Source organism: Geotrypetes seraphini, chromosome 3 (assembly GCF_902459505.1).
Source record: "Geotrypetes seraphini chromosome 3, aGeoSer1.1, whole genome shotgun sequence".
NCBI classification, from domain to species: Eukaryota; Metazoa; Chordata; class Amphibia; order Gymnophiona; family Dermophiidae; genus Geotrypetes; species Geotrypetes seraphini.
Window position 1 is genome coordinate 318,226,024 of NC_047086.1, and position 23,302 is coordinate 318,249,325.

General features: G+C 43.0%; 1 protein-coding gene across 1 annotated transcript in view; it reads left to right on the top strand.

The window, feature by feature from the left end:
• The first annotated feature begins 3,680 nt into the window (after window positions 1-3,680).
• Window positions 3,681-23,302, top strand: part of FERMT1 (fermitin family member 1) — a 130,810-nt gene continuing 111,188 nt past the window's right edge. Inside the window, exon 1 of the mRNA XM_033939982.1 lies at window positions 3,681-3,803. The gene's annotated coding sequence lies outside the window, so the exon portion shown is untranslated. The remainder of the gene's footprint in view (window positions 3,804-23,302) is intronic.

Sequence of the window (23,302 nt, forward strand, 5' to 3'; positions counted from 1 at the left end):
AATAAATAATTTAAAAAAAAAAAAAGTTGTACTTATGTCGGATTTGTATGTAACTCAGAACTTGTAGATTTTAAATTTGTTGCTGCTTTCCTCTGCTCCCAGCCGACAAAAGGGCTAACTGTCCCTACTAGTGTTCCCTCTAAGGTACATCATGTACAACCACACACTGTTCTTAATGTGGCCATGCAACAATTATCTCATCGTTACTGACTCTCAGCCAATCAATCAGATTTTCTTCCTACACCTATGCAGATGATATTCAACTCTTGCACCCATTGAATATGGAAGACCCCAATGACATAAATGATATAAACATCAAATTGAAGCAAATAAGTCAGTGGCTTAAAGACAACATGTTGGCTCTAAATATATCAAAATCTACAGCAATGTTCTTCCCATGGAAAGATAATCTTACATTATCATCACAAATACTCTTAGATAAATCTCCACTACAAATAGTAACTACAAAAATACTAGGAGTAATCCTAGATCAGAAACTTACATACCATAACCAGATCAGCTCAGTGGTAAAAAAAACTGCTTCTACAGACTGCGACTAATCAGATCCTTAACAAAAATGTTAGAACCAGATGCACAAAACATTCTAATTCACTCTTTAATTATCTATAGGTTGGATTATTGTAATACACTGTAGATTGCAAATAATACAAAATATGGCAATAAAAATGATCACCAATTCAAAAAAATATGATCATGTGACACCACTTCTGAAAAAAGCACATTAGTTACCAATCTCCTATAGAATCATATACAAAATTGCATTAATAACCTTCAAAATCCGACTATCAAATGCACCAATATTTCTTGACCATCTTCTTATACCATATACTGTACTTCATTTAGGACATTAAGATCAACAGAGCAGCATCTTTTGACTATTCTCTCCTTAAAAGTTATTGGTACAAGGAGGACTACTATTTTTTCGGTCATAGCTCCTCAGCTTTGGAATACTTCATCATGCTATTTGCGTGGAGAAACATCATTAGAAAAATTCAAAGGCTCTTTAAAAAGTTTTATAAGGATGCCTTTGAGATATAGATAAGACGATTAGTTTATGTTTAAAAACATTTTTTAGTTTATATTCTAACATCCAACATATAATCAGGCATTATCTGCAGGAAAAGGGCAAACAGAAGCTAGGAATGATTAAGAAGGGGATCACGAACAGATCAGAGAAGGTTATCATGCCGCTGTACCGGGCCATGGTACGCCCTCACCTGGAAAACTGCATCCAATACTGGTCACCGTACATGAAGAAGGACACAGTACTACTCGAAAAGGTCCAGAGAAGAGCAACTAAAATGATTAAGGGGCTGGAGGAGTTGCCGTACAGTGAGAGATTAGAGAAACTGGGCCTGTTCTCCCTTGAAAAGAGGAGACTGAGAGGGGACATGATTGAAGCGTTCAAGATAATGAAGGGAACAGACTTAGTAGATAAAGACAGGTTGTTCACCCTCTCCAAGGTAGAGAGAACAAGAGGGCACTCTCTAAAGTTAAAAGGTGATAGATTCCGTACAAACGTAAGGAAGTTCTTCTTCACCCAGAGAGTGGTAGAAAACTGGAACATTCTTCCGGAGTCTGTCATAGGGGATAACACCCTCCAGAGATTCAGGACAAAGTTAGACAAGTTCCTGCTGAACCAGAACGTACGCAGGTAAGGCTAGTCTCAGCTAGCGTATTGGTCTATGACTTAAGGGCTGCCGCGGGAGCGGACTGCTGGGCACGATGGACCACTGGTCTGACCCAGCATCAGCAATTCTTATGTTCTTCATTTTTTCTTCCCCCCCCCCGATGTGTTACCCATATATGTTCTCTTTTTTCTTTAATTATTGTAGTTTCTCCCCCCTTTCTTTTGTACCTGTATTGAATTTTTGTATGTATATATTAGTTTGTACTAATCTACTGTAATGTTTTTCCCCCATTTTTTAATTTGTAATACGCTTTGAAATATTTGACCATGCGTGCACATCAAATGTTAATAAAAACTTGAAACTTGAATCATTCCTGAATCTGCTAAAGTGTAGGAGTCTATGCCACTGGAAATACAGCTCAGTGAAATCAAATGAAGCCGCAACCACGTTCTTAAGTACGAGTCATACAAGTTGGGCATCTGTAACTCAGGGACTGCCTGCACCTAAGTTGGTGGGTTTCCCCAAAGCCCTGCCAGCTGAAAATCTTTTCCTCCAGTCCGGCAGCCAGAACTCTTCAAGCTCTGCAGCTGGTGGCAGTTCAGACACACTGCTGCTAGCTGCAGAGCTTGAGAGATTTCTGACTGCCAGATTGGAGGAGATGGCCTTCAATTGGCAGAGTTTGGGGATCTCCACCATCCAGAGAAAGGGAGGTGGCTAAATTTTGATGGACCTGGATCTTGTGTGTTTAGTACAGAAAAAAAGTGCATATCTGATTTTGTTTCTCCAGTATTGTAATACTTGCTGAGTTCAATTTCTATTTGTGGTCTCTTGTTCTGTATTTGGCAAAGGTCGGGCTGTGTTTGTGTGTGAAGAAGTCATTTAAAGTTGTTTTACGTATGGTATTAATGGGAGGTAGGGATATTAGGGGGAGGGATCAAGGCCCCCCCCCCTCCTTAATCTCTGCCCTAGGCCCCAGCATGTCTAAAACTAGCCCTGCAGGGTAGTAGTGTTAAACCTAGAGCAGGACAGGGAACACTTACTGTACTCCCTAATCTGCTCCTCTTCTCCTGCACTGACTGCTGCCTCCTCTCCCAGCTCCACAGTTCCACTTCCTTTTTGTCTGCAAATTAAGCCCCTCACACGCTAACTGATTAGCACCGGATTAGTGTATGAGCCCTTACCACCTACAAAATAAGGACCCCTTTTATCACGATGCGTAACGGTTTTTTATCGCAAGTCATGGTGATAAAAGCTCCAACGTTTATAGGAATTCTATGAGCATTGGAGCTTTTACCGCCGTGACCTGCGATTTAAAAAAAAACCTAATGTGGCTTGATAAAAGGGGGGTGGGGGGTAAGTGACGATACAAGTTCATGTGGTAGTGGAAACATTAGCACTTGGTCATTATTTCAGAAATATGAAAATCAGCCATTTGCTGACCTGCACTGGGGATAGATCAGGCCATGTTTTTTAGCCCAGTTTAGTATACAGGCCCTTTAAAATAGTCTTTTCTACTCCTTACCTTATGATTTAAGATTACATAAAAGAAAACATAAGAAAACCAAATTTACCCAATGTGGAATTTGACAGTAAATGCACTGCAAAGTTTTTTATTTTGCTTAATGGGGGGGGGGGGGGGGGGAAATAAAGCAAAGACGGGAGTGTGTGGCTCATTGGTTAAAGCTACAGGCTTAGCACCCTGGGGTTGTGGATTCAAACCCACGCTGCTCCTTGTGACCCTGGGCAAGTCACTTAATCCCCCCATTGCCCCAGGTACATTAGATAGATTGAGAACCTGCCGGGACAGATGGGGAAAAATGCTTGAGTACCTGAATAAATTAATGGCTTGAGTACCTGAATAAATTAATGTAAACCGTTCTGAGCTCCCTTGGGAGAATGGTATACAAAAATTAAATAAAGATAATGAACTAACACCCCACTGAAAAGAAGAAGCGGGAGCCAGAGCAGCTCAGCCTTTTGCCAGTCCCAAGATGGCAGTGTACGTGACGTGCCGAGAAGGATCTCAGATTCCAGCCATTCCCGCCCTACCTTCTGCTGTGAGAGTGTGGGGAGCACGGCAGGCCAGGTGTGCAAAACAAAGCCCAGAGCAAAAGCAGGAGGGGTGGGAGAGCGCTGCCTTCCCGCCAACAGGTAAGCACAAAACGATTCAAGAATCGACCTTGAGCGTCAAATGATTTCTAGGAATGAAGGGGGGGGGGGGGGGCGATGCTTATTTATAAAGAAAACAGGTTGCCTTTTAGCATTTTTAATGTAATGGTGATATTAGTGGTTAGGGTGAGGGCATTGGAGGCAAAGGATGAATGTCTTAAAATGAGGGAGACGCCTTTAAGATTATGTTAGGAAAACAGTTTCTTATGTTTCAGGTGCGTTATTGAATGCTATATATTCGCTCTCTCGGGAGACTGCCCCAAATCGGCACTTTTCCCTTTAATCGGGAAAAAAAAAAACCCCCAACTCTTTCCCATATAGGTAGCCGAGCTTTAGGATCCTGAATTCCAGAGCTCTGCCATGAATTGGAAGATCCTCGGGAAAATAATATTCAAAGTACTTTCTGACGTTTTATTTGCAAGGTACTTTGATTTTCTTCTCTATATTGCTATGCGATTCTGTAATTCTTCACGCTGCAGACAACAGTTTGCTTTTTTTATTTTGGTGCACGGGGGGGGGGGGGTTTGGGTGGCTGCCCTTCTGTCTGTGTCGGTACTTCCTGCATTTGGTTCTACACTGGGAGTGATATGCAGCCCCATCGTGTGCACGCCTGACGTGAAACACAGTAGTACACGCAGAGTTCCTTCACTGTGTTCTTATCCCCTCAGCAGCTCCGGACAGTGTCAGGGCCGCCGTCTTTTCCAACAAGTATGGGCTCGCTTCACAAGCTCTAAAATGTTCTAAGTTCACTGTTGGCCTGAAAGGTGCAAAAGAAGCACTGGGAGCAGGAATGGGGGGAGGGAACTTGATGCCTGGGGCTATGTACTTTTTTCCTGAAAGCCTTATCAATCAACTTAGCCCTTGAGATATGTAATCACAGTAAGGTTTAGTTAAAAAAAAAACCAAAAAAACCCAATAATGAAATAGAGGGAAGGGGTAAAACGCGGACCTCGCGGATCTAAAACCACACGTCCTTAAAAATCTGAGGTCCATGTCCGTGCCACTCGTAGTTTCTGTCTCTTACATGAATAAGGCATGAATAAGTGTATAACGCTGAAAGGCATAAGCAGCGCTGTATATTTAACATGCAATAGATGGTCCCTGCTCAGAAGAGCTTACAATCTAATTTGGGCAGACAGGACATAAAGGGGTTGGGGAGTTTCTTGCAGAGAGAACAATAGGATGGAGGTAGGTATCTTACAGTGAGTGAGAGTTAGGAGTTGAAAGCAGCCTGGAAAAAGTGGACTTTTAGCTTGGATTTGAATAATGCTAGAGTAGGAGCTTGACTATTGACTCCATAATTTTTAATGCTTCCTATAATACAAGGTGAAAGCAAAGAAAGAATCTATTTCAGGGAAAGGGTACAACGCGGACCTGACGGACCTCACGGATCTAAAACCGCACGTCCTTAAAAATCTGAGGTCCGTGTCCGTGCCACTCGTAGTTTCTGTCTCTTACAGACCTCGATGAGATTTTAGCGCTGACGGATCCGTCTCAGCATAGGGAAGGGAAAGTATTAGGATCCGTCAGCGCTAAAATCTCATCGAGGTCTGTCAGAGCCAGAGACTAGTGCTGAAGCGGCAGAGAAGAAGCCTTCTTATGTATAGGTTTAAGTCTGCTGGAACACTATAGTGAATCAGGCTTCCTGGATCGCAAATTGGAGGTCTCTTTCAGGAGATCCAGAAAACCCTGCGCTTAACAGGGCTGTTTAACCGTTTTGCGCTCTGCTTATCCTTTAAGCCCGCCATAGAATTTGGCTCTGACAGACCTTGATGAGATTCTTGCGCTGACGGATCCTAATACTTTTCCCTCCCTATGCTGAGACGGATCCGTCAGCGCTAAAATCTCATCGAGGTCTGTAAGAGACAGAAACTACGAGTGGCACGGACACGGACCTCAGATTTTTAAGGACGTGCGGTTTTAGATCCGTGAGGTCCGTCAGGTCCGCGTTGTACCCTTTCCCTGAAAGGGTATTCCCTGAAAGGGATTCTTTCTTTGCCTTCACCTTGTATTATAGGAAGCATTAAAAATTATGGAGTCAATAGTCAAGCTCCTACTCTAGCATTATTCAAATCCAAGCTAAAAGTCCACTTTTTCCAGGCTGCTTTCAACTCCTAACTCTCACTCACTGTAAGATACCTACCTCCATCCTATTATTCTCTCTGCAAGAAACTCCCCAACCCCTTTATGTCCTGTCTGCCCAAATTAGATTGTAAGCTCTTCTGAGCAGGGACCATCTATTGCATGTTAAATATACAGCGCTGCTTATGCCTTTCAGCGTTATACACTTATTCATGCCTTTATTACTTCTAAATCAGACTATTGTAGCTGTCTACCCCGGACTAACTAGTTTTCAGTTGAAACGTTTACAGACTCTTCAAAATATGGCTTTACATCTTCTTTAACGTGCACGATTAACTTACTCCATTTCTAAGTTCTTACTGGTTATCTGTCCAATTCTATCTTTAAAATTCTGTGTTTAGTTCACAAAAACTATGGGCTAGATTCACTCACTTCTTTTTTTTGGGAGTGATACGTGGCCGAGTCTTCCTGAGCAACCGATCCACGACGCGTCCTCATGTAAATTGCGACAATCGCACGCCCCACATGGATCGCTGCAGAGAAATCCTGACGCATGCGCAGATCATCTTCTTTGCCTGCAGATGGTCTCTGCATGCTCTCCGCGCAAGGAAGGAAGGGAGCTTTAAGCAGAAAAAAAATGTGTAAAACACTGCTTAATAGCTCAGTGCTCAGCTTTAAAATCTTGCTTATTTGTGAACAGAACACGCAGTAGTGCCGCCCCGCATTTAACCCACGGGTTAAAAACACGGGCTCGCTGGGCGGCAGAGAGCTTTTTGCACAAGGGAGATGTTTGATGGTTTCAGGTCTGCAGGGTTGGGATTTCACAGCGGCAGAGAGCAGGACAGTCGGCAAGGACGTGAGCAACTGGTCTTCAGCAGTTGCTTCAGTTTGGATCGGCCAGCCCAATCGGTGTTCCTTCCTACTTTGTTTGGTGAATCGCTGCCTTCCTACTTTGCATGCCATTCCCCCTCATTTGCATGCGTGGATCAGGTGCGGATCGGATCGGGAGGAAGGTTAGAGAATAGGGTCGGGGGTCGCAAACTGGTCAGGACATGATCGGTAGGTAGGCTTAGTGAATTTAGCCCTATGAGGGGCTGCTGAAAAGCTTTCACCTCAGCCAAGAAGAGAATGATGTGGAACCACGAAACTTACAAGTTATTCCACACTTTTCTTGACACTTTCCGTTTCATGTCATATCATTGAAATGAAAAGTGTCAAGAAAAATGATATAACATGAAACGAAAAGTGTGGAATAACTTGTAAGTTTCATGGCTTCACATCATTCTCTTCTTGGTTAGACTGAGATCTTTTCAGCGGCCCCTCGTACACTCTGGTCATCCCCTTTATCTTTCTCGGCGTCAATGCCAATCATCTAGTTCATCTAGGTCCATCTTTCTACAACATTTTGAATCAACTAGAAAAGCTGCAATCTTGCTTTTTTAGCACCGAAATCTTGGCATGACGTTTCCCCCTACATCTGTTTGGAACCTAGTTTTACAAAATTCAAGAATGTGTTAAAATCTTTCTTTTTAGAAAAGGCATTTGGCCTTGTGCATCCCTGACTCCCAGTGGTGCCTCTCCTCCATCTTCTTCTTTACCTTCCTGCCCCGCCACACGCACACACTCCTCCCCTACCTCTTTAATCTTCCCAATGCGAGCAGCATCACGAACTTGCTGCCCGCATCGTGTCTGCTCTCTCCCTGACGTAACGTCCTAGGCGCAGGACCCAGAAGTGACGTCAGAGAGAGCTGACACCAGTGTGGGCAGCAAGTTTGTGATAGTGATCGCTCTGGGAAAATTAAAGAGGTGCGAGGGAAGGGGCGCATGCACGCGGCAGGGGGGTCAGGAAAGGATTGGTGTGGTGGAGAGGAGGATGGGTGCTGGTCCTCCCCCCTCCCTTTAGTACATCACTGCTGACCACTGACCACATGTGCCTTCTTTCTTTGAGTAGTCCTCTGATCTCTTATTCCTGCTTAGTCAGAGTCTGGGGAACATCGGGGGGGGGGGGACAGTGACTCTTATAAGAGTTTTGCAGTTGTAAATGAGATTAAGGGCTCCTTTTACTAAGGTGCGCTAGCGTTTTTAGCACACGCAGGATTTTAGCGCGCGCTAAACCCACGCTACGCTTCTAGAGCTAACGCCAACTCAATGCTGGTGTTAAGGTCTAGCGCGTGCTATTCCGCGTGTTAAAGTCCTAACGCACCTTTGTAAAAGGAGCTCTTAAGTTGTTCTAACGAGTTTTTTTTATTAGTTTTAATCTTATTTTGTTGCGAATGTGATTCCTTCCTATCTTATTTTGGAGTTCCTTTCCTAATTTTAAGTTTTTAATTTTGTCAACCACTTTGACCCATGTGATGGACTTACTGATATCTCAAGTGACAATAAGCATAAATAGAAGTAGTTATTTTATTTTGGGGTGGATTCTACAAACGGCGCTTCAGGTGAGGCGGCGGTAAGCGACACACCGCTTCCTAACTTAAGTGACCAAATCTACCTTAACAGCCTCGAAAACCTCCCAAAATTTAGCTGCCTGCCAGCACCTCCCGAACCAGCACCCAAATTACAGAGGCACCTAAGGTCAAAGAAGGCGTGGCTAATGTTGGAAATGACCTTAGGCGCCTCCGTAGCCATGATTCACAGCAAACATAGGTGTCAGAAGTGTAGGCCTTCAAAACCCTGGCCTACATTTCTTGCGCCTGCGATTCTGCAACTGGTGCCGGTGCGTGATTGACAGGTGACTAGCGCTGGTTTTGGAGGCACTGGCGCCGGTTGCAGAATCTGGCCATTTTTAATCTGCTGATAGTTAAACATTTCTTGTTTGAACCATTTATTTCAAGATACTAAAGTCCTGATACCTAGCTTCGCAGGGTTTAAAAGGTTGTCGCCCCACCTACCCACTGCGCATGTGAACCCTTCCCTCGTACCTCTTTAATTTTCCTGGCGCAAGCAGTATCACAAACGTGCTGCCCGTGTCAGTGTCGGCTTTCTGACATCACTTCTGGGTCCCGCCCCTAGGAAGTGACATAAGAGGGAGAGCTGACACAGTGTGGGCAGCAAGTTCATGACACTGCTCACCCTGGGAAAATTAAAGATGGAAAGGGGGGGGGGGTGCGTGCATGGCAGGGGAAGGTCGGCAAAGAGCAGGAGGGTGGAGAAGGGAGTGGGCGCCACTCACCCTCACTACACCACTGCCTGGGAGTGAACAACAAGGAATGGATTTGCTGCTTAGAATTTACCACATAGTTCAGCCGTTCCCAGCCTAGTCTTTGGGACTAGACCCATTGGGTTTTCAGGATCTCCACAATGAATATGTATGAGATACATTTGAATGTTTGTACTGCCTCCATTGCATGCAAATCTAACTCATGAATATTAATTGTGGATATCCTGAAAATAAAAAAAAAAAAGGGAAAAATATCTTGCCTGAGTAAGCAAACAAACCAAAGAAAGGGCAAGTCTGATGTCCAATTAAATCAAAACAAGCTTTATTTTCTAAATGTGATAACCTTATGGTCCCAACAAGGATTTCAGCAGTATAAACTGCCTTCTTCAGGGGACACAACAGCTGATGATGGAATGCAAAAGGTCACACTATAAAAAACAAAAGGTCCGATTGAATCCAACAAAGGGACAGTGATAAAATATAACGCTTCATTGTCGCTCTAGAGCAAACGCATGTAGAACAAGAAACACACACACACTGATAGTAGATATGCCATAAGGACTGGGTTGGGAATGGTTGACATATATTACAGAAAAACATGGATGGCAGCCATTTCTGTGGCAGGTCCAAGGCCGTGGAATGCAATTAATGGTTCATTAAGATTATGTGTAGAACTTAAATCCTTAAAAAAATCTTTAAAGGCCCATCTATTTGTAAGAGCACTTTATAAATGAGGAGATGTCAATATCCTTCATATCTATCAGGAGAGAATTTGATATGGGAGTTTGATGTATTTTAATGTTTAGTTTTTCTGCTGGATTTATAGAATTGTAAATTTTAAGTATTTGTTATTTTTATTCATTTATCTTTGACATTTCTGGGACATAGACCGTAAAAGTCTGCCCAGTAGTATCCTGACATTCCAGCTACTGAATTTGCTGTTGAAGCCCTCTCCAGCCCGTCCTAAACAGGATTGCCATGTACGGGACACAATCCGTAGAAGCCTGCCTGGTACCAGCCTTAGTTCTTCGCAGTCGGAGTTGCTATCAGTGCGTCATTTGACACATCCACACACATGCAGTCATTTAAGTTTTATGGGGGTTTTTATACCATCCATTTTCTAATTAGGGTTCCCCTGTATTCATCCCAAGCTTTTTCGAATTCCATCACTGTTTTTGTCTCTACCACCTCCCTTAGGAGGGCATTCTAGGATTCTAGGTATCGACCACCCTCTCCATGAAAAACATTACCTAACATTACTTCTTGCTCAACCACCCCACAACCTGAATTCGTGTCCTCTAACTTCTCCATTTTCCCCTTACTGCAAAATGTTTGTTTCTATATTATTAGTAACGTAGCAGATGATAACAGGTAAGACCTGCACGGTCCATTCAGTCTGCCCAATGAGTTAAACTCATAGCATGTGATATGTGCAATATAGCATATATATATAACTAGTCTTATAGCCCGTTACATTAACGGGTGCTAGAATATATGTGTGTGTGTGTCTGTCTTTATTTATTTTTCTCTCTCCTTAGTCGCTTTCTGTGTTTTTTTTGGGGGGGGAGGTTTCCTTGGCTGTCCACAACCACCCCTTGCCTGCTCCCCATCCATTATCCCTTCCTTTTACCTCCCCTGTGTCCTCCACCACTCCATCACTGTTCACCTTATCCAGCAGCAGCCCCTTTGTTTTACATCCCCCCTGTCCATCATCACCTTACATTAACGGGTGCTAGAATAGATTAGTCTTATCCAGTATGGCTATTCTTCTTATGTCTTACCCCCTCTATTCAGGCTCCCATTTCCCCTTTTACCCTCCCTATTTCCACCTTTTTTCACCAACTTAAAAATCTGTCCCCTTTCTCTGTCCTTCACCTCCATAGAACTCCCTCTTCATTCCCCCTTCACTTATTCTTCCAGCTCCTGTCTTCAGCCCCTTTCTCTCACATGCCCCCTTTTGTAGCCCCCCTTCTCCCATCTCATCCTTTTTTCATCCCCAGCTCCCTTCTCTCACATATTCCTTTATAGCCCCCAAACCCAACCCCCTTCTCATACCTACTCTTCCAGCCCTCAGTTCTCCTCGAACGGTTGGGAGTGATCTATCCCTCCCCCCTTTTCCGGGCATCCGATCTTGCTCCAGGGGAGTTTACTTGGGGTGGGGGGGTCACAGCCGCAGGCATCGGGAGTAGTTTTTGTTGTTGCTTGGGGGGAGGTGGGGGTTCGGGAAATCGGGGGTAGTGCTGATCTGTTACATGTGGGTGTCGTCCGGCTCCCCTGGAGCAGGTTACTGTTCCATCCGAAGGTGAACGCCAGTCCCAAGTCTGAGCGATCCTCCCAAACTTGACCTCCCTTACCCGGGTTGCGTTAGCCAGTGCTAATGTGTGCAAGCGGCTGTAGCACCGGCTTCTCCACCCGGACCCTGAGCACGCGCCGCGCTCCGCCCCTTAGCTACCCGGAAGTACCGGGCTTCACTCGCCTGCTCCCAGTGGGCCAAGAGAGAGGGGGGAGTGGCTGCCGTGGTGATCTGGCCGACTCCCTGGTGACAGGAGCCGCCGCGGCACCTTTAAAGTGAAAAAATAACTGTGGCAAGGGAGCCAGCCAACTGGCAGTTCAAGTTGGAGCTTTGGTCTGGCCTGCTCCCTGCCCGCCTTGCCATATTGTATTTTTTTATTTGAAAGACGCGGCGGTGGCTCCTCTCATGATCCCCACCTGCGTCGGAAGTCTGACCCAGGCGGGGATCGTGAGAGGAGCCACCGCCGCTTCTTTCAACTAAAAAATACAATACGGCAGGGAGCAGGCCAGACTGAAGCTCCAACTTGAACTGCCAGTTGGCCGGCTCCCTTGCCACAGTTATTTTTTCACTTTAAAGGTGCCGCTGCGGCTCCTGTCACCAGGGAGTCGGCCAGATCACCACGGCAGCCACTCCCCCCTCTCTCTTGGCCCACTGGGAGCAGGCGAGTTCAGGTGAAAGGAAGAACTACATACCTGTTTAGCTCGTGGTTTTAAAGTTAGGCGGCCAGGCCAGGTCTTCAAAGCAGCTGCAGCCGCGGGTTTAAAGTTAGGCGGTCAGGTATTCAGAGCGGCAGGGGGAGGCAACCTTTTATTAAATGTCTGCCGGGTAAAGCGCCGTGCCGAGTAGAGGAAGCAAACGCCGTGGCAGGAGAGCAGGGAGTGAGTTTTTCCTATGCGGTTGTTTGGGGGGGGGGGTTGTGAACAGGAAGTCGAGCAGAGGCAGGAGTGAGCTGTTCAGCTTCCCCTATCTGGGCAAACCGCTCTGGCGAAAATGGAGTGAAGTGCCGCGTGGGGCCGTAGTAAGCGCGGGGCATGCTGCAGTCTTGGCGGCCACGGACATACGGATCATGGAAGCACGCTGATAAGACTGCGCATGCGCCGCCTACGGTTTTATTATATAGATTGATCATGATCTGTCTTGGCCATTTTCAAAGCACAGATTGTAGAAATTTGCCCAGCCCTGGCCTCATTTCCCAATTTCCGGAGTTGGAAATTGGGAAATGAGGCCAGAATCTAAGCACTCCTGTTTGTTTTGCTTCTATTCTGCTTCCATATAAGGATTTCTTGTGTTTATCTGATGCATTATGAATTATGTTACCATTTTTATCTCCACTGCATCCTGGGGGAAGGCATTCCAGGCATCCACCACCAGTGGCATAGCTAGGGAGGATGGCGCCTGGGGCAGTGGCAAACGGCATCACCACGCTAGGCACCCCCTGCTCTTCTCCGCCACGCCATGTGCCCCCGCCCCTCACCACTTGAGCATATCCCCCTGCCTCCCCTCGCCGGGCGAACCTCTTGAAATGTTCTCCAGCAACAGCCTAACCTCCCTTCTGACATCACGTCCTGGTCAGGAAGTGATATCAGAAGGGAGCCAAGGCCGGCGCAAGCAACAGGTGGAAGATGCTGTTCATGCTGGCGAACGTTTCAAGAGATACGTGGAAGAGAGCAGAGAGGAGGAGAGGTGCTGACGTAGGCACCTCCATGAAGACAGCGTCCGGGGCGGTCCATCCCCCCTCCTTACTATGCCACTGTCTATCAACTTCTTTGTGAAAAAAGTACTTCCTGATGGTACTCCTTAGTTGACCATCCTGCAACCTCAAGTCATGTACCTTTTGCTATCTTCTTAGGCCTATTGGTCGCCATGTAGGTCAGACTCTGGAATGCCCCCAAATACTGCCCTTTTTTTGGATGGATGATTTTGGCCATGTATCAAATTCTACATCTAAAACTATCTGTACAGTTTAGGCACCGGTTTTAGAATTTCCCCCTAGGTTTTATTCTGAAAAGCTGACCCATTGGCAGTCCTCGAGGACTTGGAGTGAATACCACTGATTTATGTCAAGTATCACAGGGTTGGTTTGATTGTTTTTTTAATTTAACAAAGACTGGCCTTTTTTGGAACAAGTGCAACTAGGGTTACCAGATATCCGGGAAAACCCGGACATGTCCTCTTTTTAGAGGACTGTCCGAGTGATGTCATCACGTTGATGTCCACGCTTGTGCACACACCCTCCAGACACAGCCCTGAGCTTATGGAAGAAGATGCAAGGTTTGTTTGGGGGCGGGGCTGGTGTCAGAATGGGACAGGGCAAGATTGGGGGTGAAATGGGGGCAGGGCTGTGGTCAGAATGGGCCTGGGCCAGGTGTCCTCTGTTTTTTTAAAGAGGAAATCTGGTAACCCTAAGTGCCACATGACTATTACTATACTAGGAATGATTTGCAGTCTGCTTACCTGATCAGGACACTGGAAAGCATATCTTGCATTTTTCACCTTACAACCTTGGTCCTAATGGATATGATTCAACTATGAATGTTTAAGGTTCATCCTGATCTATCTTATGTTGAAACTACCTCCCTTTTTTAAATCGCCGAAGAATGAATGTCTGTGCAATTGTCTATGATATATTACTAATCCTTTATATGACAAACATGTCTGGTTGTATTCATGAGCCCTTAAGGTCTGTTGTTCACACTCATTGCATAATATGACCAGTCATGTAGTCATTTATTCTTGACTCTGAGACTTCCCTCCTTGCACACACCTTATATGGCTCAAACGACTGATGTTGTTATAATCTCAAATGTTAGTTAATAAGTAATATATACGCCTACTACAGCATTTTCTGAAGTTGTGTGGCTAACAAGGTAGACATGAAACAGTCCTTGAATATCTAAAATATCTTTAAGAAAACACTATTTCACAAGAGAGATACAAGCTGTGTCAGTATATTCTGTAAAATAGTTGATAAAATCTAAAGGTCACAGCTTTGAACAGGGGTGTATGCTCAGATCAAACAACAGAACTATTTTCCCTCCCCTTTGCTCGTGGCTTTTTGATTTATTGACATTATTAAGCATGCAGTGGGTATGCTGGGTTGTTCTTGGCAAGGAGGAGGGGATGGAGGTGGAGTTGTTTCTTAATGTTGAGAGCTCCTTAGCCGACGTGTTGTTACATGTAGTCAGGCTTGCGTAAGACCAGCTTAGACAGAAGCTATTATATTTAGTCGAGAGACACTACAGTAAGACTGGCACACTCCAAAGTTCCTGTCTGTGTCCAAGGAGTTGGAAGGTGCTGGAGCAGTAAGTTACACAGTAAGAGATAGGATCACTTGGCATCAACCAAAACAAACCAAAGGATGGAAGTACAGAATGACACGGGGACAAATTTTTCCCCGTCCCCGCGGGAACTCATTTTCCCATCCCGTCCCCCTGAGTTCTTTTCCTGTCCCTGCCCCATTTCTGCAAGCTCTGTTCTCATCTGCACAAGCCTCAAATACTTTAAAATCATGTGTTCGAGGCTTGTGCGGTTAAGGAAGAGCTTCCAGGAATGGGACAGGGACAGTGACAAAACTTGCGGGGACGGGACAGGGAAATTGAGTTACTGTGGGGATGGGGACAAATTTGTCCCGGTGTCATTCTCTAGATGCAAGGCTAAAAAAGTTAACGGAAATCTGGAGAAATGAAAATAGATGAGAGGATAAATGCTGTTTTAGAAAAGTTGAGGAAAGCACACTACATAAGAGTATGGAAAAAGGAAAAAGGGCATGACTACATAAGACATCTAGAAAAAAATAAGACTGGGGGGGGTAATCATTAGTGGAGACATGAAATCAGCCAATCAAGTGGAGAAGGCTTCATCCAAGGCTAGACAAATGCTGGGATGTATCCGTAGAAGCTTTGTTAGCCGGAAGCCAGAGGTCATTATGCCATTATACAGAAGCATGGTGAGACCTCATCTGGAGTACTGTGTGCAGTTCTAGAGGCCGCACTACCGTAAGGATGTGCTGAGAGTTGAGTTGGTTCAGCGAATGGCCACCAGGATGATCCTGGGGCTCAAGGATTTCTCGTATAAAGACAGGCTGCACAAGTTGCGGCTATACTCTCTCGAAGAGCGTAGGGAGAGGGGAGATATGATAGAGACATTTAAATACATCACTGGTCGCATAGAGGTGGAAGACGACGTTTTCCTTCTAAAAGGACCCTCGTCCACAAGGGGACATCCGCTGAAAATCAGGGGAAGTTTCATGGGGATACCAGGAAGTACTTCTTCACTGAAAGAGTGGTGGACCATTGGAACGAGCTCCCGGAGCAGGTGATCGTAGCCAGCAGCATACAAGATTTTAAGAATAAATGGGATGCCCATGTCGGATCCCTACGAGAGTAGCATAGAGGAGGGCAGCTTGGGGACGATTGATAGAGTGTAGATTGGGGGAGGGTTGTTGGAGTGGGCAGACTTGATGGGCTATGGCCCTTTTCTGCCGTCATTTTCTATGTTTTCTATGTTTCTATGTTTATACAGTTATATATTAGAAAGGCAATACTCCAAGTTTGTTTTAGGATTTTTATCCCATGCATCAATTTAATATCTGGGCGGGTGAAGAATATATTAGACATGCCATGAGGAAAGAGGGGAGAACTACATTATTTGATAGACTAGTGGAGAGGCATAGTATAGAAGGGAAGGGTTGTACCAATCAGACTGGTCATTGGTGACCTCAGAAGTACAGTAGAAAAAAAGACTTAGTTGTATGAATTAGAGAATGACACGGGGAGCGATCCCCACAGGGAACCGCGGCGTGGCTGCGGTTTGGCTGCGGGCTATGGAGACTCCATAGCCAAATCACTGCAGACACGGGGACAAAAGTTTTCACCGCCCGCAAAAACGGTGAAAAGATTTGTCCCCGCAGGCAAATGTATCCCCTTCTACATACCGCGATTTACCGGGTCTTCACTGTGTGTTCGGTTCACTTCAGGACAGGTGTCTGATTTTTTTCCGGTGGCCATGCTTGTCGGCCATATGGTCTCCTCCAACTTGTCTCTCTCCACTCGACTTGCACGTTGCCTGACTCCGCCCCCTTCAATATTCTGGCTCCTCATTAGTCAGTTCTTTCCTGCTCAAGAAGGGGACCAATCGCTACTGCCACACATGATATTTAATGGGTTGCAGTAGCGATTGGAAATCGGGGGATTTCGGAGCTGAGAGGCAAGCCCAGGATTTTTTTGGGAGTCGCTGCCTGGATTGGAGAGGAGTCACTGCTGCAGACTTGGAGGAGCTGAAATTTCATTGAAAACTTCGGCGCTATAAGTAGAGGTAAGGTGCGGGTTGGCGGCAGGGGTGGGGGGGGGATTCTTTGACCGGTTGGAGACGGGAGTCTGGCTGAGCTGGGAGCTGGTCCTTTTTTTTTAAATCTGAGTACTAGTGTAGTAGTGTGCTGTGTTCATTCCCATGGGTTACTGAATCCTATTCCTGAACATGTGCTGCAAGAATGGAGGAATCCAGCACATGTTCAGTATGTAACCCATGGGAATACGTTAATAAAGATAAGTATATAAAATCATACCTGTTTGAGGCTTTTATGCATGCTGCGGTGACGGTGACGGGGCGGTGAATGGGATGGCAGTGGCGGTGACGGGGCGGTGAAAGGGATGGCGGTGGCGGTGACGGTGATGGGGCGATGAAGGGAACGGCGGTGACGGGGCGGTGCAGAGGATGGTGGGACGGGGACAGGGACGGGGCGGTGACGGGGACAGATTTTTTCCCCGTGTCATTCTCTAGTATGAATCTGCGTAGAAAAAAAGTTTTTAAAGATTGGTTTTGAATTGTAAACAGGAGGGGAGTCTGAGCTGAAAATTTACTCCCTAGACCAAAAGAATAGAATGTGGTCTCCTAGGACCTAGGTGATTTGACAGTAGTTTTTGTTGAATTGATCAAAGCAAGTGTGAGGGACAGTAAGGAGTAAGAAAGCGTGATAAATATGAAGGTCTGCCAGAGATGTGGAAATTTTAGCCTGTCTGAAAAGTATCTGTGGGTTTCCAAAACAAAAATACTGTTAACCAGCTAAAATGAGTTAGCTTTAACCAAAAAATGTGAAGTGAAATATTCAAGGTTATGGCCAGATCAGGAAATGACTTTAAAAAAAAAACAAAAACAGATTTCTTCTGCAGTTAGTGCTTCGTTTATAGGTTTGAGATTACTTCACTGTGTACAGTCAGTCTCAGATCAGAAAATAATAATAATAACTTTATTCTTGTATACCGTATTACCATGGAAGTTCTGTGCGGTTAACAGATGAAGAGACTGTACATTTACAGCGAAGTTACATTTTCGGCGATGATACATTTACAGTGAAGTTATTTTTACAGCTAGGTTATATTTGCTGTAAGTTATATACGGCGGTGATACATACTGCAGTGTTATATACGGCGGTGATACATACTGCGGAGTACGATAAGGCAGAGCAGAGGCATTTAGTATGGGGAGTAATGAAGACGGGATAATTAGTTGGATTGAGTGATCCTTTTTGTTAAGCCATTTAGTGGCTAACAAGATTGGAGGAGTCGGAGAGTCTGGAGGTAAGTCAAGGTCAGAGGAGGAGGCAAGGAAGAGGGGGGGAGAAGTTAGAGGAATTTGTCAAAAAGGTAGGTTTTGATTGACTTCCTGAACATTTGATAGGGGGGGAATTGGAGATGAGGGCTGTGAGGCATTTGTTCCGTTTGCCCGCTTGGAATGCTAGGGTTCTGTCGAGGAATTTCTTGTAGAGGCAGCCCTTCAGGGAAGGAAAGGAAAACAGGTAGTTGTTTCGTGTACGAGAGGGGCCTGCAATTTCAAGGTGCTCAGATAGGTAGATTGGTGAAGAGCCTGCTAAGGTTTTGAAGCAGAGGCAGGCGAATTTAAAGATGAATTACACTAAATATCTAATGGAAAAAGTCCTCTCCTAGGTAAGTACAATTCAGTTTAGGACTGGATAATATATCATCAAGATAGAGTTTAATCTCTTCAGCTCTCAGATGCCTGCGTTGGCTAAATCATTGTCTGTAAGCCAACAAAAGCAGACGGAATGGTATCTTTCATTGAGCTATGAAGAGTTTTTGATATAAATGTTTATAGGTTTTTCTAAATATGCAAATAAAATTTCAAGCATTTCATTTAAAAGTGCATTGAAAAAAACCGGCACTTAGCTTTAAGTAATGTTGCCGGTGTAATCCGTTAGTCGTCACCCAACGGGCCCCGTTTCACCCAGAATAGGGCTTCATCAGGGGTCGGATTATTAATCTACAAAACATAAAAGTTTATAGTTAAAATATAACATTCTACCTTAACGATAACTCAAATTTTGAGCTAGAAAGCTGTCGGGTACTCACTGAGCAATTTAGGCTCGTTCTTTTAGTTTGTAAAAATGGCGAATGCGATGGTACAACGCCACGCATGCGCTTTATATATCATATCCTACTGCGCATGTTTAGAACTTTAGATAAAAGTTTTTTTAAATTTTCAAAGAAGTTTCATAGTTAGAATGTAAACACAATAAAGCATGACTCAGTTCAAAAGAAAGAATGCCATTCTATGGCAGAATTTAATCCTTGGGGTTTCAGCGTGTTAAGACGGAAAATCCATCGAGATTCCCTTTGTAGAAGTTTTCTTTTTCTATCACCACCTCTTAGATTCGACTCTTCTTTATCAATGCAGAAAAAGCGGAGATCAGAGAAATTTAAAAAAACTTTTATCTAAAGTTCTAAACATGCGCAGTAGGATATGATATATAAAGCGCATGCGTGGCGTTGTACCATCGCATTCGCCATTTTTACAAACTAAAAGAACGAGCCTAAATTGCTCAGTGAGTACCCGACAGCTTTCTAGCTCAAAATTTGAGTTATCGTTAAGGTAGAATGTTATATTTTAACTATAAACTTTTATGTTTTGTAGATTAATAATCCGACCCCTGATGAAGCCCTATTCTGGGTGAAACGGGGCCCGTTGGGTGACGACTAACGGATTACACCGGCAACATTACTTAAAGCTAAGTGCCGGTTTTTTTTCAATGCACTTTTAAATGAAATGCTTGAAATTTTATTTGCATATTTAGAAAAACCTATAAACATTTATATCAAAAACTCTTCATAGCTCAATGAAAGATACCATTCCGTCTGCTTTTGTTGGCTTACAGACAATGATTTAGCCAACGCAGGCATCTGAGAGCTGAAGAGATTAAACTCTATCTTGATGATATATTATCCAGTCCTAAACTGAATTGTACTTACCTAGGAGAGGACTTTTTCCATTAGATATTTAGTGTATTTCACTGTGTTGGTATGGCAGCTGAAGGGTGGAAGAGTGTATTTAGCTTTACCACAGAACGAGTGGGAAGACTTTTAGATGTATCCACTCAGTTTGACTCAATTCATTCAACTGAAAATGACACCTCAATGTGGGCTAACATAACTAAAAATTTCAAATCTATGATAGGGATGGAGATTAACAGCCACATCCTCATAGAATACTGTAAAAAAGAACGAATACCTAGGGGATTACGTGTAAACAAGGCACCTCAAATTTTTAAAGAGGACAGTCAGTTCCTTGATACTTGGAACAAAATTCTAAATAAATGTTCTTTAGACCTTATGCTATTGATTATTGAGAATAGCAATAAGGCCATCAATTTACAAAAAGAACAATTAGACAAAGATATCAGCGATTTAAAAGCTAAATTAACAGAGAATGATTTCAGTAAGAACTTACAAGATCTCAATGAAAACATGGACAAGTTCAAGGAAGGATTAAAGAAAAACAAACTGAAAAAATTCAAAAGAGACGAACAGGACTATGTATATAACAAAGTGTACCCCTGGATGTCTTCAACCGATCAGGCAGTTAACAACATTGATAACAGCTCAAATTCTGATATTTCCTCCTTTTCATCTTCTAGTAGTGGCAAAAGTGGAGGAAATAATCCCTATTTTTTACGGGGAGGCCAAAACAGCCGCAGAGGCAGAATGAGAGGAAACAGAACGATACAACGATCGAGACCCACAACTCGTTCTCAAACACGCAAAAATCAGTGGTAGTGAATCTATCAAACAGAACATTTAGTGAAGTGGAAGTGAAAGTTTTATCGTTGGGACTTTCTTTTGTGCCTTCAATCAGGTTTGATGAATTTCAATTTTTGATTGATTTTGAAAAATTCATAAGAAAACTCCATTTAAAAACATTTTTTGGAGAGAAAGAATTCAGGAATGACCGGACTGTTATATTTCCTAAATCTAGTTGGTCTCCACCTACTCCATTAGATGTGACAATACATGCCTTCAAGAAATGTGTCTTAAAAGACATTAAACAATGGCAACAAACAAATATAAGATCATTTGACAATTTAAGCAAAGAAGAAAGATCAGCTATTGAAGACTTAAAGAATGACACCAATATAGTTATAAAAAAAGCTGATAAAGGTGGTGCAATTATAGTTATGGAGAAAGAAAATTATCATAATGAAAATTTGAGACAGTTAAATATTAGAGATACGTATGAGAAACTCACTTTAGATCCCTCCAAACGTCTACAAAGACAAATTTTAAAAATAACTAATCAAGGGAGACAAGAAGGTTTTTTGACTGTTAAAGATCACAAATTCTTAAACAAACATGCTCCTATAGTTCCAGTATTCTATACTCTTCCAAAAATTCACAAAGATCTAAGTAATCCTCCAGGAAGGCCAATCATGTCATCTCAAGGATCCTTATTAGAACCATTGTCTAAATTCATTGACGAATTCTTAAAATACGAGGTAATTAAAACAGATGCGTATGTTCAAGATTCAAGAGACATCATCACAAAACTTATGGACAACGAAATAAAAGATTTTCCTTTTCTATTAGTCACCTTTGATGTAACGGCTTTGTACACGTCAATCCCACAGGATGAAGCCCTGCTTATTATTAAGAAAACATTGGAAGCTAGAGAAAGACCACATTTAATTCCTACCTCTTTTTTATTACAATTAGCCAGAATTGCGATGAAAGAGAATTTTTTTGTTTATGATAATAAGTATTATAAACAACTGAAAGGAGTGGCAATGGGAGCTGTGTTTGCTCCTTCGGTCGCAAACTTATACATGGCTGATTTCGAAGAAAACTGGATAAAACATTCTCCCTTTGAACCTCTATTGATAGCGTTTTCAAGAGGTAGCAACTTTAAAGATCTTTTATCACCAGCAGTGTTTGCTAGTTCTGCAAAACCTTCGAGAATTTTACCTGAAGGGTTCCATAAATGTGGTCACTGCAGCATTTGCCATTTGACAATTACTCAAAAAACCTTTAAAAATCCTCAAACGGGCAAGGAATATGAGATCAAACATTTCCTGACTTGCGATTCCAATTACATAATTTACATAATTATATGCCCATGTAATTTGTTATATGTAGGAATGTCAACTCGATCTTTTAAGATTAGAATTTCAGAACACAAATCCAGCCTTAAATGTCAGAAACTTAATGCCCCCTTGGTAGAACATTGTAATTCAAAATCTCACAATTTCTCTGATCTCCGCTTTTTCTGCATTGATAAAGAAGAGTCGAATCTAAGAGGTGGTGATAGAAAAAGAAAACTTCTACAAAGGGAATCTCGATGGATTTTCCGTCTTAACACGCTGAAACCCCAAGGATTAAATTCTGCCATAGAATGGCATTCTTTCTTTTGAACTGAGTCATGCTTTATTGTGTTTACATTCTAACTATGAAACTTCTTTGAAAATTTAAAAAAACTTTTATCTAAAGTTCTAAACATGCGCAGTAGGATATGATATATAAAGCGCATGCGTGGCGTTGTACCATCGCATTCGCCATTTTTACAAACTAAAAGAACGAGCCTAAATTGCTCAGTGAGTACCCGACAGCTTTCTAGCTCAAAATTTGAGTTATCGTTAAGGTAGAATGTTATATTTTAACTATAAACTTTTATGTTTTGTAGATTAATAATCCGACCCCTGATGAAGCCCTATTCTGGGTGAAACGGGGCCCGTTGGGTGACGACTAACGGATTACACCGGCAACATTACTTAAAGCTAAGTGCCGGTTTTTTTCAATGCACTTTTAAATGAAATGCTTGAAATTTTATTTGCATATTTAGAAAAACCTATAAACATTTATATCAAAAACTCTTCATAGCTCAATGAAAGATACCATTCCGTCTGCTTTTGTTGGCTTACAGACAATGATTTAGCCAACGCAGGCATCTGAGAGCTGAAGAGATTAAACTCTATCTTGATGATATATTATCCAGTCCTAAACTGAATTGTACTTACCTAGGAGAGGACTTTTTCCATTAGATATTTAGTGTATTTCACTGTGTTGGTATGGCAGCTGAAGGGTGGAAGAGTGTATTTAGCTTTACCACAGAACGAGTGGGAAGACTTTTAGATGTATCCACTCAGTTTGACTCAATTCATTCAACTGAAAATGACACCTCAATGTGGGCTAACATAACTAAAAATTTCAAATCTATGATAGGGATGGAGATTAACAGCCACATCCTCATAGAATACTGTAAAAAAGAACGAATACCTAGGGGATTACGTGTAAACAAGGCACCTCAAATTTTTAAAGAGGACAGTCAGTTCCTTGATACTTGGAACAAAATTCTAAATAAATGTTCTTTAGACCTTATGCTATTGATTATTGAGAATAGCAATAAGGCCATCAATTTACAAAAAGAACAATTAGACAAAGATATCAGCGATTTAAAAGCTAAATTAACAGAGAATGATTTCAGTAAGAACTTACAAGATCTCAATGAAAACATGGACAAGTTCAAGGAAGGATTAAAGAAAAACAAACTGAAAAAATTCAAAAGAGACGAACAGGACTATGTATATAACAAAGTGTACCCCTGGATGTCTTCAACCGATCAGGCAGTTAACAACATTGATAACAGCTCAAATTCTGATATTTC